This window comes from Budorcas taxicolor, chromosome 18 (genome assembly GCF_023091745.1).
Source record: "Budorcas taxicolor isolate Tak-1 chromosome 18, Takin1.1, whole genome shotgun sequence".
Lineage (NCBI taxonomy): Eukaryota > Metazoa > Chordata > Mammalia > Artiodactyla > Bovidae > Budorcas > Budorcas taxicolor.
Genome location: NC_068927.1, coordinates 3,340,437 through 3,354,832, shown reverse-complemented (window position 1 = coordinate 3,354,832; position 14,396 = coordinate 3,340,437). Strand labels below are relative to the sequence as shown.

Sequence of the window (14,396 nt, the reverse complement as noted above, 5' to 3'; positions counted from 1 at the left end):
AACTACTGGCAGAACCGTTCTCAGCTCGCATTCTGACCCAGGCAATGTGAGAGTGCTCCTTGTCCTTGGAGATCGTGTCACCAGGAACTCCCACAGACACTGTGCCACGCCACGCATTACACCAGGACAGGCCTGGAGTCATGGAAAGAAGGAAGCCCTCTGGCTGTGTGATCTTGGTTTAGATACTTCCTCTCTCTGGGCTTACGTCTCCATCTGTAGGCTAGGTATTGATTGGTCCTCAACACTGATGATATTTATCAAAGGCCTTTTCTTCCCCTGATGTTTGTTCCCCTGTGTACACGTGCAGTCCAGACAGTACTACATCACAACGGTTTTGTTAAGTTTTGTGGAAGGGTTCTTGTCGGAATAAATGTGCTATGGAGAGGAACTGGCATAGCCCCCTAAAACAGCCCATCCTGCCTAGGAGCCAAGACTTGGTCTGGGGACTTCCACAGTTAACTTGCCTGGCGCACTTGGTCAGAAGAGTTCCTGGCTGATCCTCTGGGCTTGTGGCCCCCTCCTACTCCACTCTCCGAGGCAGGCTGGGGCCACGTGGCCCTGCCCCGCCCTTGCTGGCTCCAGTTTCTGAATCAGTTGCAGTGGCCTGCTTTCCCCGCCCTTCCCATCAGTCGGGAAGCCTGGACTGTGGGCTGGGGGAAGCCACAGCCTTTCCCACCTGGCACCCACTGCCCCCTGCCCTTGGTACCTGTTCCAAGCCCTGAAGCCCCTTAAAGCTGCCAGCGAAGCCCTAGAAGACTGTATCTTGGTACTTGAACAGGTAAGAAAGTGGTTGATTTTCTCTCACGTGGTTTTCTTTGCCTGACTTGTCCAAAACCCAACTTAGCTGCTTCCTTCACAGATCACAGCAAGAGGGATTTGAGCTAGACTTGAAAAATAGTCCCAGCAAGAAGCTCTGAATTACGTCTTAGAAAAATGGTGTGAATTCTCTGCTCTGCATTTCTTTTTTAAAACTTTGCTTTCATCAGCTTTGCAGGAAAAAAGCAGATCCAAATAGCTATAAAGCAAGTTACTTCTCTTCGCATTCCCTTCTGAGTTTTGTAAATCAACAAACCCACATTCTTAAATGGTTGTCATGGGTTACTGAGGGCTCTTCCACCGGATATTGCTTTGGTTTTTAGATCTTAATGTATTACTGTGTGCATGAGTTATGTACATGAATTGCCTTATCAGAAATTGACTTAAAATTCTCTAAAGGAAAGGAAAAAATAAAATGGCATAAGTTAGCCTTCTTCCTTCAGATGGTTTTGTTGCAACAGTATTCTGAAATTAAAATGAAATGTTCTGCTTTTGCACTTTGCATTGAAACCAACTAACTGATTTTTAAGTCCGTGTGGTGTCCACCAGGATATGCATCCTTTGTCCCTTAGTTGTGAAGTTTAGATTGCTTCCAGGTGTTTCGTGATTAATAATTTGACTTTTATGGACAACTCTGTGGAAATAACTTCTTTTAGATTTTTTTTCTTTTAATCTCTCCTTGGATTTTATTCTCCATCCAGAATAAATACTTGGGATAAAGGGCAAGAACATTTTTGTAGCTCAGCTCATGTTACACATGGGGTCAGCTCATTCATAAGATTTTCAGGACCGTGATGGCATGAGGGAGTGGGTGGGGAACTTGTTTTCTCTAAATTTTTCAGGAAGTGGGCTGGAGGCAGTTTAGTACAGTGGTTAAGACTTGGCCTTTGAAGGCAGGAGAGCCTGGGCTTATATGAATAGCTGCCTGACCTTGAATCCTTACCTAATAATTTCAATTAGTTCACATGTAGAATATAGACTTTAAAACTCCTTAGCGGTACAGGATAGGCAGAGAGAGTATTTGTAAAACAGTGTTGGTGAGTAATAAGCACCCTGGAAGGCTCTTTCAAACCCAGGGCTTCCTCTGGGCCGTTTTAGACACAAGGCAGAATTGAGACAGTCACCTCAGGGGCATCTTTTTGACCTCTTACCCCCTTCTAATTCAGCCTCCTGTTAGAGATGTTTTTTGTTTGTTTAACTTTGCCCCAATCTGTGCTAAGGCTGGTGAACTGGGCACTGGGGAACCAGCAGTTCAAATCAGCCTCTTTCTGAAGGTCACTCAGACTCTCGGCCACCAGCCATCAGATCTGAATGCCACCAGTCCCATCTCTTAGCCACCTTTCTCAGAGGACAGGTCTCAGGGATCACTGGACAGAGTGGAGGGCTCCTCCAAAGCCTGTCGACCCACCTTTGTCCTCCACCCTGGTAGATCCCTGGGAGGCCACATCGAGGCACAGAGAAATGCTCCCAGGCTGGGTTCTAATCCTGGCCATACCAATTCCCGGTCAATGGACTCCTCTGAGTGTCAGTGTCCTCATCTGTAAAATGGGAATGTTAATACCTGCGCTATAGAATTACATGAAATTATAGAACTCAAGCAGCTGGCACTTAGTGGCCCATTACTATGGAAGGTCAAGACCACGTTCCAGAGCCTTTGGGAAAGTACCAGAATTAGACATAAAAGATAGGCAGAAGACTCATGTTCATTGTCAGTCAACAAACACTCATCATTCATGGTGCTGGATGTTCAGGAGAGGTGTATAACACGGGCTCCCTGCTCTTGGTACAGGTGTACAGCCCGTCCCAAGGGACAGAGGAGACAGCAGCTGCCTGGGCACTGCAACATACCCCGCTTGAAAGGGAAGAATAATCTGTGAGGCAGAGATGGGGAGGAAGGAGGACAAGCTAAGCTGGTGTGGGGGAGCCTGGCTTGCAAGTCAGGGCCCAGGGCTCTGGGGCTCTGGTCCAGCTCTGCCATCTTCAGAGCCAGGGTCTTCTCTCCGGCCTCCAGTGAGAGTTAAGGCACTCATTTCTTCCAGCTCCTTCCTTCTGGGGGTCTGCAAAGTGTCTCTGGAGGCCACATCCCCCCACCCCTGCAACACTGTCTGTCCAAGGTAGCTGTCCAGGACCCAGCCTTGGTCTTGGGAGGAAGAGGCATCCTGTCCGAAGTGGACAGCCTGTCCATGTGACCCAGAGAGGCTCCACGGCAGTCTGAGAATGGCGGCCTCTAAGTCTGTGAGAATCCTGGAGCTCCTGGGCTCTGACTATCCCGCACACTTTTTTCTGACAGCCGTGTCCCCCAACTGAGGGGTAGTGTACCCTGGAATAGGGTTGCGGTCATCCTGGGAATGTACTCTGGAGCTTCCCAGCAGCTGCCAAGAGAGTTCTGTCTGTGCATCTCAGTTAGGAAGGCTCAATAGCCATGCCTGGAGAACCAGCCAGGACTTCCCGTTTGGGGCCATCTTAAGTGGGTGCAGAGGTCGATGAGTGGGGATGTAGCTACAGTGAGCAAGGTTGAGGTCAGGACGATGAGTCTAAAAGGCCAAAGACATGTGGACTCGCTACTGTGGCCAGCTGCTCAGAAAGGCCAGGCCCTGCTCGTCAAGCTTGCTGGGTGCCTCTCGTCTCTTGTAGCATGAGAATGCCCACGTTCTGGCTCAGGATCCTCTCACCACATCCAAGCTTTATCACCCACAGGCCTCCTCAATGTTCCCTTCAAGGAAGGGAATTTGGAGCATGCCATGACGTGGATGAACCTTGAGGATATTAAGCGAAATAAGCTAGACAAAGAAAGACAGATTCTGTATGATCGCACGTATGGGAGGTAACTAAGAGGAGCCAAATGCGTAGAAGCAGTGAGTAGAATAGTGGTTGCCAGGAGCCGGGGGAAGGAAGGAATGGGGAAGTTATCGTTCAGTGGGTTTAGAGTTTCAGTTTTGGAAGATGAAAAACTTCTAGAGACAGATGGTGGTGATGGTTGCACAACAAAGTAAATGTACTTAATGCCACTGACATGGACAGTTAGAAACGGCTACGATGTGTTGTTATGTGTATATCACTACTGTTTAAAACTTGGTGTGGGGGGATAGGTAGTATATGCCTCATAGGGATTAAGAATTGAATGAAGCAAGTGAATTGAATTATTATTAATGTCAGGTTCTGGACACATCCAAGACTTTTTTGCCTCACAAACCCAGCACTGGAGAAGATTCATGTGTCCCTGTGGGGAGTGGCTGTGCCGTTCTGCATGAGATGTTCAGGATGAGGTTCAGGGGAGACTTCCTGAAGGAATGACTGAGGTCCTGCCCAGAGGGCTCCTGGCATTTGTGGGACGAGTAGTTTCCAGACACTGGAAAGTCCCTGGCAAAAAAGAAAAAAAATCACTCCCACTAAGGGACAGTTTGAAAGGGAGGAGATTTCAGATCCACCTGGAAAACTTGTGATCAGAGCTGTTTGAATGTGGGATGGGCTGTCTTATGGAGTACTGAGCTCCCCGTTAGTACAGGCATGTAAGGAGAGTTTGAGCAAGTTGCAGATGAGACTCTTGCATGAGGCAAGGGTAGGGCCAGAGGGTTTCCTAGGCTCTGTGCCCCTGTGATGTGATCCAGTCCAGGCCTGTGTAAAGATGTGACCCAAGTCAGAGGGAGGGGACAGGCATGGGGAAGGCATGCTGCCAGCCTTCCCCTAAATAACAGTAATGACAGCTGCTCCCATTCTGGGTACAGACTGTGTTAAATGCTGAACTGGCTTGATCTGAGATCCTCACCACAAGCCCAGATGGTGGGTGCTACTATCGTCTCCATTTTACAGCTAGGAGCTGAGGCCCCGCTGCCAGTTCCCAGGCTTAAGTCTCCCGCCCAAGGTCAGCCAGTAGGCCACAGAGCTGGAGTTAGAACCCAAGCAGCCTGGCGCCAGCCCTCTGCCTCCGCAAGCTGGCTGCTCCCTGCTCCCTGGGTGCTGACACTCTCACAAGGCAGGGATCTAGCAGCTGCCCCGCTCCCTCCATCTGGTTTCTCTGCGGAGCCAGGCCCCACCTGCTTGGCTCCAGGGTTCAAGGTTAACCCTTGGCAGACAACACTGGCCTGGATTGAGAGCTAAGCTCCTGGTCACTCAACATCCCCCTTCACCTTCTGGTAAACAGGACCCGGCTTGACAACTCTCTTCAAGGTTCCAAGTCTTTCCCATAGCTGTTGAGTGAGTTCATTCTGTCTTCTTTTGCAAGTGTGTTTTTTCCAACGCAGCTCTTTGGGTGCCAAGACCTTGTCTGCATGATTCAGTTTGTCCAAGTTCCTAGGCTTAGCACCCGCAAGTCAACAGATGCCATCCCTAACAGCGGCAGTACAACGGCCTCCTGTGTCCTCAGAGTTAGAGAGGGAGCCCTGGCCGGGGCGGCGGCCCTACACAATGACCCAGCTCGTGGGGCTGGCCTTGACACCTTATGAAGGTGCAGGCAGCTACCATGTAAAGACATCTCTGGACTTCCCTGGGGCCCAGTGGTTAAGTGTCCGTGCTTCTGCTGCAGACTGGTTCCCCAACCAGTCTTCGATCCCTGGTTGGGGAACTAAGATTTCACACGTGGCCAAAAAAGTTTTTTTAAATAAAGATAAAGGCATCTCCATGCCAGCTGGGCACTATCTCACCCAATCCATACAGAGCCCGGGATCTTCCCGTATTACAGATGAGGTGACTGAGACTTGGAGAGGTGAATTCCCGTGTTTAGAAATCAGGAGTCTTTCTCTCTCCCCTTGGGTGTCTTGGAGGCGTCACACTGATAGCTGATCTGACAGCAGTAGGAACAGTGCCACTTGCTGTTTGGCTGTGTAACGTACCCTTAAGATTTCTCCCCTAGTGCCTCCTGGCCCCTCACTGCCACCCTGGGAGTGGGCCCAAGAAGTGCTGTTTCATGGATGAAGAAGGTGATCTGGGGCTTCCCAGGGCCTCTCAGAGGACGGGGTACACCAGGGCAGGGTGGTGACCCTTCTGGTCCTCCTTGCTCTGCAGGCCCCTTCCCCGCCCTGCACTGGTGTCAAGCTGTGGAGCCCTCCTGCTGGCCTCCTTGGAGGCTCTGCCCTGGGCCCCAGTGAAGCGGGTTAGGCACAGAGGCCAGCAGACCAGCCAGCCCAGAAGAGGATGGGCTGGGGCCAGGTACTTTCCAGTGTCCTCCCGCAGCTGGGAAACCTTTCTTGGATGACATCTCTGCAGAAAGTGCCTCCCGGTCTTGCTTGCCCTGGTCTGCCTCCCAGCCCAGAGAAGACTCCTCTTCTCCCTGTCCACGGAAGTCACATAGGCAACCTAATCAGCAACAGTGTTCTGGAACCTGTGAGCCTATAATGCATGACTGTTAACCCCAGAGGAGGAAGCTGAGGCTGGTTTAGAATCTGGGACTTAAACTATCTGCTGTCTGCCAGCAAAACCCATAATACTGGATGAATCATTTTCACTGTGTACTTCTTCAGTTTTCAGTAATAATTGGTGTTTTTTTTTAAAGAAAGAAAGAAAGTGAAGTCGCTCAGTCGTGCCCAACTCTCTGCAACCCCATGGATAGTAGCATGCACCAAGCTCCTCTGTCCATGGGATTTTCAAGGCAAGAGTACTGGAGTGGGTTGCCATATCCTTCTCCAGGGAATCATCGCAACCCAGGGAACGAACCCAGGCCTCTCACATTGTAGACAGACGCTTTACCATCTGAGCCACCAGTTGAGGCGAAAGTGTTTGAGAACTCCATATAGCCACGCCACCGCAGATACACAGTGCCACACATTAATAGTATGGGTTATTAATGTGATAAGCTTGGTACAGTTGATGAATCATTATTAACACATTATTATTATACTGGGAGGGATTGGAGGGACTGGGGGCAGGAGGAGAAGGGGACGACAGAGAATGAGATGGCTGGATGGCATCACCGACTCGATGGACGTGAGTCTGAGTGAACTCCGGGAGTTGGTGATGGACAGGGAGGCCTGGCGTGCTGTGATTCAAGGGGTCGCAAAGAGTTGGACATGACTGAGCGACTGAACTGAACTGAACTGACTGAATACATTACTAAAATTCATAGTCTCCATTAGGGTTCACTTCGGCGTTACACATTTACAGGTTTGTTTGTTTTTGGCTCTGCTGGGTCTTCATTGCTGAGCGTGGGCTTTCTCTGATTGCGGCAAGCAGGGGGGACTCTTAGCTGAGGCTCGCAGGTCTGCCGGGAACATGAGCTCAGTGGTTGCAGCGCACAGGCTTGGTTGCTCTGTGGCAAGTGGGATCTTCCTAAACCAGGGGTCAGACCCATGTCTTCTGCATTGGCAGGTGGATTCCCAACCTGTGGACCACCAGGGAATTCCCTATATGGTGATTAAAAAAATATATATTTATTTGGCTGTGCTGGATCTTAGTTGCGGCATGCAAACTCTTAGTTATTGTACATGGGATCTAGTTCCCTGGCCAGGGATCGAACCCTGGCCCCCTGCATTAGGATCACAGAGCCACTGGACCACCAGGTAAGACCCACTTATATGGTGATTGACAGTCTGTACAAATATAGGCAATGTGTTCTTCAGCCCTTGCATCTAATAAATGGTACCAGTTTTACTGAGTAGAGGATGGTTCTTTATATAACCGAACCTCCTGGGAATAAAGCAGGTAAATGCCCAGTTGGCCCAGGCCCTGTGGGAATGATTCCGTAAAGGGTCTGGGAGTCCTTTCCCTCAAGGTGTGGCTTAGACCTCCTGCAAGAACTGTTCCCCAGGCCCTTTCAGGCATGTGACCCTCCATGAAAGACCTCTCGGAGGTTACCTTCCTTCATCACGGGGCTTAGAGGGACAGATGCTGTCCTGGCTTCTGCCTCCAGCTCATCTTGCACAACAGTGTTCCCTGAGTGTGTTCACCAGGTTACTCCCCTGCTCACAACCTGTGCTCACTCCATGATGCCTGGCACACCGAGAGGTGCATGGCACTGAAGGCCTTCTGTAGTCTGGCGTTGTCCTGCCTGTCCAGCGTGCACTCCTGTGACACCCTGATGCGACCCCTCATCTCTGGACAAAGGACCTTCTCTGCCGTCCCAAGCACTTGCCCTGTAGCCTCATCTCCATTCCGTGCTCACTTTATCCCCACTTCTCCCTCCTCAGTAATGTCTCTTGTCCCCGTTTTCCATCTTCATCCTCTGGCTTGAGTCTCTTCTCCCCGCCATGAAGCCTACTTGGACCACTTTGGCCGAATTTGATCCATCCTTTTTCAAGCACTTATTACATTTACTGTCCATACCATACAGACTAGCCTTGAATCATTCTGTACATGTTCTCTGGGCCTGCCTCCCAAGATCACCAACTAGCCTGTGATTTCCCTAAGAGCAAAGAACTGAATCCCCAAGAGCCTATGGTGGTTCTGGGCATACACTGCCTGCTTACTAGCCGTTAACAGCAAGACACTGCATATGGCAATAGTCTGTAACTCTCGGGTAAGATAGCAAGATGCTCAATGAGGCCCTTAGTGTTACCGTATTCCACTGATTCTAAAACACACCTTTCTCCCACTCCCTGCATTTTAACATCTCCTCTGAAATCAGGATCAACGGCAAATCACAGTTTAACTGACAGTTTTTTTCCCTCTTTCTCAGTGTCACATATAATTTTGGTGCATTTGATAATCAGTTGTGCATTAGGCTTAAGGAGATGAGGTGTTCCTGGTTGATGTGAGAATGTGTTTCTGGAATGGATCTGCTGATAAAGCTTCTGGGAGAAATGAGGGGAGTCTAGGAAAGATGAAGGGAAACTGGGTGGAGAGGATGCTGGGGGAGATGACAGATGCTGGGAGCAGTGGGGGATACTAGAAAAGGAGGGGAGGGTACCCTGTTGAGCCCAGAAGCTTTTCAAATCACTCCGAGTTGATTCAGCTATTCCTGCTTTTCATGTTCCTATCCTCTGTGCATATGCTATTTCAGAGGCTGATTCCCAGAGGCAACCTCTGGATCCCTCTCTGAAGTTGCAGGGTGCTCAGGAGAAGGCAATGGCACCTGACTCCAGTACTCTTGCCTGGAAAATCCCATGGGCAGAGGAGCCTGGTGGGCTGCAGTCCATGGGGTCGCTAAGAGTCGGACATGACTGAGCGACTTCACTTTCACTTTTCACTTTCATGCATTGGAGAAGGAAATGGCAACCCACTCCAGTGTCCTTGCCTGGAGAATGCCAGGGACAGGTGAGCCTGCGGGGCTGCCATCTACGGGGTCGCACAGAGTCAGACACGACTGAAGCGACTTAGCAGCAGCAGCAGCAGCAGTAGGTTACCCCTCCAGCTTCAGATTCTTTGGGCTTCATCTCATATGTTGGGCCTCCCTTAGCTTCACAGTCACGTTCTAGCTGCATAAAGCTGCTGGGTGGGAGAGTGTGGTCTTCTTTTGCCTTCAGACTGCCCTCTAATGTGGAGTTATCAGCAAGGGCTTTGGGGTAAGACATATTCAGATTTAATACTTGCTGTCCCATTTGTTAGCCGTGTGATTTTTGGTAGCTTGTAAAACTTTCTGAGCTTTGGTTTCCTCATCTTTAAAGTGAGGGTGAGAGAATTCCCTGGAGGTCCAGTGGTTAGAACTCTGCACTCTTCACTGCTGAGGGTGCAGGTTCAGTCCCTGGTCAGGGAGCTAAGATCCTGCAAGTCGCAAAGCACAGCCAAAAAAAAAAAAAGGGTGAGAATTTCTAACTCTGGTATTGATGTGCATGCGCAGTGGTGGAAAGGAGATTAAATGACATTAAGTGATTCACATCAGCTCTTCTTATGTTGCTGCTGATAATCATTGTCCTTCTGTCTTTTTATTCAAGCCGAGGTAGCCCTTTCAGCCCGAGGTAGCTACTTCTCACGGACACTGCCTACTTTATCAACACAGATTTTACGGGCCCCAAACACCCCTGAAGCAGAGGGAGCATGGTCTCCCTGGCCATCCCCAGCGCTGACTGGGAGCCCTGACTCTTTTCCCTCTTTCTGTTAGTTTCCTCTGAGCACCTGGCTGTTGCCTGCTGATCACCAGAGTTTCATTAGAGAAATAAAGAAAAAGGCCATGTAAGGTTATAGCTAAAACCAACATAAGGAAAAAGAAGTGTAAGTGAGGCTCCTTTTCAATGAGATGTAAGATTTGATAGTTTTTCAGGAAAACTAAAAAAAGATCCAGAAATTCAGGATACAAAATAATCAGCACATTTTTTTATGCACAGCTGAGCTGGATGGACGGCCCCTGGGAAAGACAGTAAAGGAAGTTGGGAGGGAGCAAGGCTGCTTTGCCTTCCCAGAGGGCTCTTCACTGGTCTGGATAACCCAGGGAAGTAGACTGGAATAGCCATAGAGACTAGGGCCAAAGTTTTGAGCCTACAAGAAGCAGGGAAGTAGAAATGAGATCCCCACATACAGCTGAGACTCTCAAGGGTTTAAGCCTCTTTTAAGTGAAGTAAGGCCAGAAAAAATTCAACCACTAAGGCAGAGGAGGAAGCTTTTCTAACCTGGACTGGGTCTGGTTGGAGAAGAGGAAGGCCTCCTCTTAGAAATGTTTAATCACATCTGCCATCTTTTGGATTTGGGATTAAATTTACACTACTCATGTGATCCTAGGGTCTCTAGGCCAGGAAGTGATCATAAAAACTACTCCCGGCTGGAAAATTCATAGAGAAAGAAAGTAGAATGCTGGAGGCCAGGATGTGGCCAGTGAGGAGGAGGCAGGAGGAAAGGGAGTTGCTGAATGGATATAGAGTTTCCCTTCTGCAACATGGAGAGTCCTGGAGACTGCACAACAACATGAAAATATTTAGCACTCTTGAGCTGCATGCTAAATTTTATGCTATGTATATTTTACCACAATCAAAAAAAAACTGCAAAAAAAGATTTGGAGGGATTTCCCTTAAGGATTTTATTCTTGAGTGAGAAAAGTAAGAAATGGAGATGGGTGTTAATATGATCCCCTTTTGGCAAAGTAACTCCAAATAAAGCCAAACTTGATCCCAAACCCCACACTTGTATTTGCCCGTGAATTTCTGTACAGGGCTTCCCATCAGGGTTGCTTGTGTAGGGCTGCAGACGGAGAAAGGGGAGGATAATAAAAAGATTTTGGTGCAGCCTTCACTCTGTCTGCTCTGACCCTGTTTATGAAAGAGGATATCTGATTGTGTGTGCTTGCCTCCATGGGATAAAAAATTAGACTGTTGACTTGCAGATATGCCCCCTGTGCCAATGGAGAAGAAAGCAAGCTATATGGATCTGGTGATCTTATTTTACTTACACAAATAAGCAAACGTCCGTTCTATGTGTATATACACATATATACACATGTCTTGGTGTGAGCACGGAAAAGATGTGGAAAGTCAGGTGTCAGCAACTAACGCAAAGCCAGACACTGATGTAAAAGCAGGGCACGTGACATACAGCCGGGAACGTGAGGAAAAGCCAGGGCACGTGACATAAAGCTGGGACCGTGACGGAAAGGCAGGGCACCTGACGGAAAGCCTTGGCGCCTGAGAAAGCCAGGGCACGTGACGTGAGCCGGACACGTGACGTAAACCCAGGGCACAGGGGGAAGGACAGAGCACCCGACGTGGAGCTGGGCACCTGACGTCAGGCCGGACACGCCACCGCCCCCGACGTTTCGTCGCGTACGGTGTTGGAAGCGGGAAGTCTACCACCAAGGGCACGCGCTGCAGGTTCCGGCCGGCTCCCGCCTTCCCTCTGCCTAGGCGCGAGGCCGGCTTGGGTGTGAGGGCGCTGAGGGAAAGGTGGGGGTGGGGGTGGAACCCGAGGGTGCCCACCTCTGTGCCCTGGAGAGAGGGACCCGCCTGGCAGCTGTGGGCCCCGCCTCCGGAAACAGACGTTTCTGGAAGCTCTCGAAGAACCACCCTTTCCTGGAGCAGCTTCTCCTCAGTGAGGCCGGTTTTGAAGGCCCGCCCCTCCCAGCCTCGCGTCCTCCGTGCCTCCTTACCCCTTGGCCGCCTGCTCTGTGATCTGGCCTCCCCGCCCGCTGGGCTTGCAGCTTTTTGTCTTCGTGTGCCAGTCCCCGGCACGTGGGAGAGGCTTGGGTCAGGAACGCACGTAGAGCAGAATTTAACTCTGACCCCTCCAAGTTTCAGGGGGCGTGGGCAAGAGTAGGGGTCGTGGTGGAACCAGGGAGGGCCCTGGGTCAGACTGATGTGTGTGATGTGTGTGATGATTCCTCCTGGCCCCCGACCTCTCGGTTCCAAGTGGCTTGGGAACAGGGGACTGCCTCTGATTCTACCTTAGCTGCGATGCTGATGCCTGTTACAAAGACAAACCAGGCCTCCCTTGCGGGTCTCTCTGAATTAATTAATTAACATGGTGATTGAATTCTCCTCATGGTAGGCACTGAGCTAGGAATTCAGTGGGGCTTATGTCCCAGAGGGGTGGGAGATTCAAAACTACTAATGCCTAGTTGTTTAACTACAGCTATGATAGCTATTATGAAACACAGGCCCCATTGCCCTTGGAAGGTGTAACAAAGCAAGTTTGATGACGAGCCAGAACAGAGCCTGTGCGCCAGGGCCTGTGTTCCTGCCAATGGTCTTATTAGAGCAGGGCTTGAACCCAAACTCAACAAGTGTGAGGCCAAACCTTTGCGGGAAGTTGGGCCTTGTGTGACCAATACACTCCCCATAGCGGGGACCTCTGCAAATACCCCCATTTCCCTTCCACCACTCCTTCCTGACTCAGTTCAAACAGGAGTTTCTCAAACTCCATTTTTCAGATGGGTGAAGTGAGGCCTATGGAAAGGAACTGATTTGCTCTCTAGGTCCCAAATTAGTAAGGAGAAGCCAAAGCCAGGCTCCCTGGCACCATGCTCAGCCTGCCCGAGTCCCCACAGTCCATCCTCTGTGATGAGCCAAAAAATGAAAAACAAAGCTGCTCTGTTCACCCAGATTTCTGTTTTCTCCATTGTTCTCCACTAGGGACATTCCTGAATTGGTAAAGAAGGGACTGGCTCAGCCTCTCCTGGCAGCTGATTGGCTGTGCTGCGCCTAACCAGGATTGAGAAGTTAGGAGACCGAGTTAGAAGAAGTTTGAGACTTTGAGGACCTCCCAGCTAGAACAGAGACAGTGACCTCCCACCTGACTCAGGACCCTGTGATCAGGTCAAAGGAGAGGGACACTGTGGGGGTGGGGTGCACGTGTTAGGGGGTGGGGATGGAAGGCATACAGAGCAGCTGGAGCAAACTGGATCTTCTGTGGGTCCAGGGCAGCATGCGAAAGTGTCTGGGAGGGTGTGGGTGAGGGGAAGGGGAAATGGGAGGAGAGAGAATTGGGCTGGCAGGGCATGGGGAAAGGGCTTTATGCTCAGGGGACAGCAAGTGCAAAGGCATTGAGGCTAGTCAATCATCATGTGAGGGGAGGGGTGGACTCCAGGCATGAGAGCCTGACCCCTTGGTGATCCTGGCTCCATGGAGCAAAGAAAGGATCATGAGAGTCTTGTCCTGAGAGAGGAGACAGTTGTCTTTTCTCTGCCTTAGGCTGAGAAAAGCAGACAACCCTCCTCTTTCTCCGAAAATGCACATGTGCAATATTTGTCTAGTTTTTGCTTTTTTAAAATTGTGGTAAAACATACATAACATAGGGCTTCCTTGGTGGCTCAGATGGTTAAGAATCTACTTGCAAGGCAGGAGACCCAGGTAGATCCCCTAGAGAAGGGAGTGGCTTCCCACTCCAGTATTCTTATCTGGAGAAATCATGGACAGAGGGGCCTGATGGGCTATACAATCCATGGGGTCACAGAGAGTCAGACATGACCGAGCAACTAGTAGACACACACGCACACCATAAAATGTACCATTTTTTAAAAGAGTTTTTTTTTTTAATGTGGATCATTTTTAAAGTCTTTATGGAATTTGTCACAGTATTGCCTCTGTTGTTTATGTTCTGGTTTCTGGCCTGTAGGATTTTAGTATCCCCTCCTCCCAATCCCGAATTGGAAGTCAAAGTCTTAACTACTGGACTCTCAGGGCATCCCTAAAAACTACCATTTTAAACATTTTTAAGTGTGCAGCTCATTGATATTAAGCACATTTACAATGTTGCATAACCATTATCACTATTTACAGAACTTTTTCATTATCTCACACAGAAACTCTGTACACATTAAACAATTCTTCCTTTCTCCCTCTCTCCATCCCCTGGTAACCTCTATTATACTTTCTAGCTCTAGATTTTGCCTGTTCTACATCCTTCAATATATATGAAATTTTTAAAGAATGAGTTTATTATGGTAAAATTGACATGCAATAAACTGCACAAAAGTGCACGACTTGCTAAATTTTATTATGCACTTGTTGTTATTTGGTCACTAAGTTGTGTCCCACTATTTGCAAACCCACGGACTGCAGCACGCCAGCCCCCCCAGTCCTTCACTGTCTCCTGGAGTTTGCTCAGATCCATGTTCATTGAGTCAGTGATGGTATCTAACTATCTCGTTCTCTGCCTCCCACTTCCTCTTTTGCCTTCAGTCTTTCCCAGCATTAGGATCTTTTCCAATGAGTTGGCTTTTTGCATCAGGTGGCCAAAGTGTTAAGATTCAGCATCAGTCCTTCCAATGAAAATACAGGGTTGATTTCCTT

The 14,396-nt window shown here is 49.4% G+C and overlaps 1 protein-coding gene across 1 annotated transcript in view; it reads left to right on the top strand.

The window, feature by feature from the left end:
- The first annotated feature begins 643 nt into the window (after nt 1-643).
- Nucleotides 644-14,396, top strand: part of IL34 (interleukin 34) — a 60,095-nt gene continuing 46,342 nt past the window's right edge. Inside the window, exon 1 of the mRNA XM_052656237.1 lies at nt 644-778. The gene's annotated coding sequence lies outside the window, so the exon portion shown is untranslated. The remainder of the gene's footprint in view (nt 779-14,396) is intronic.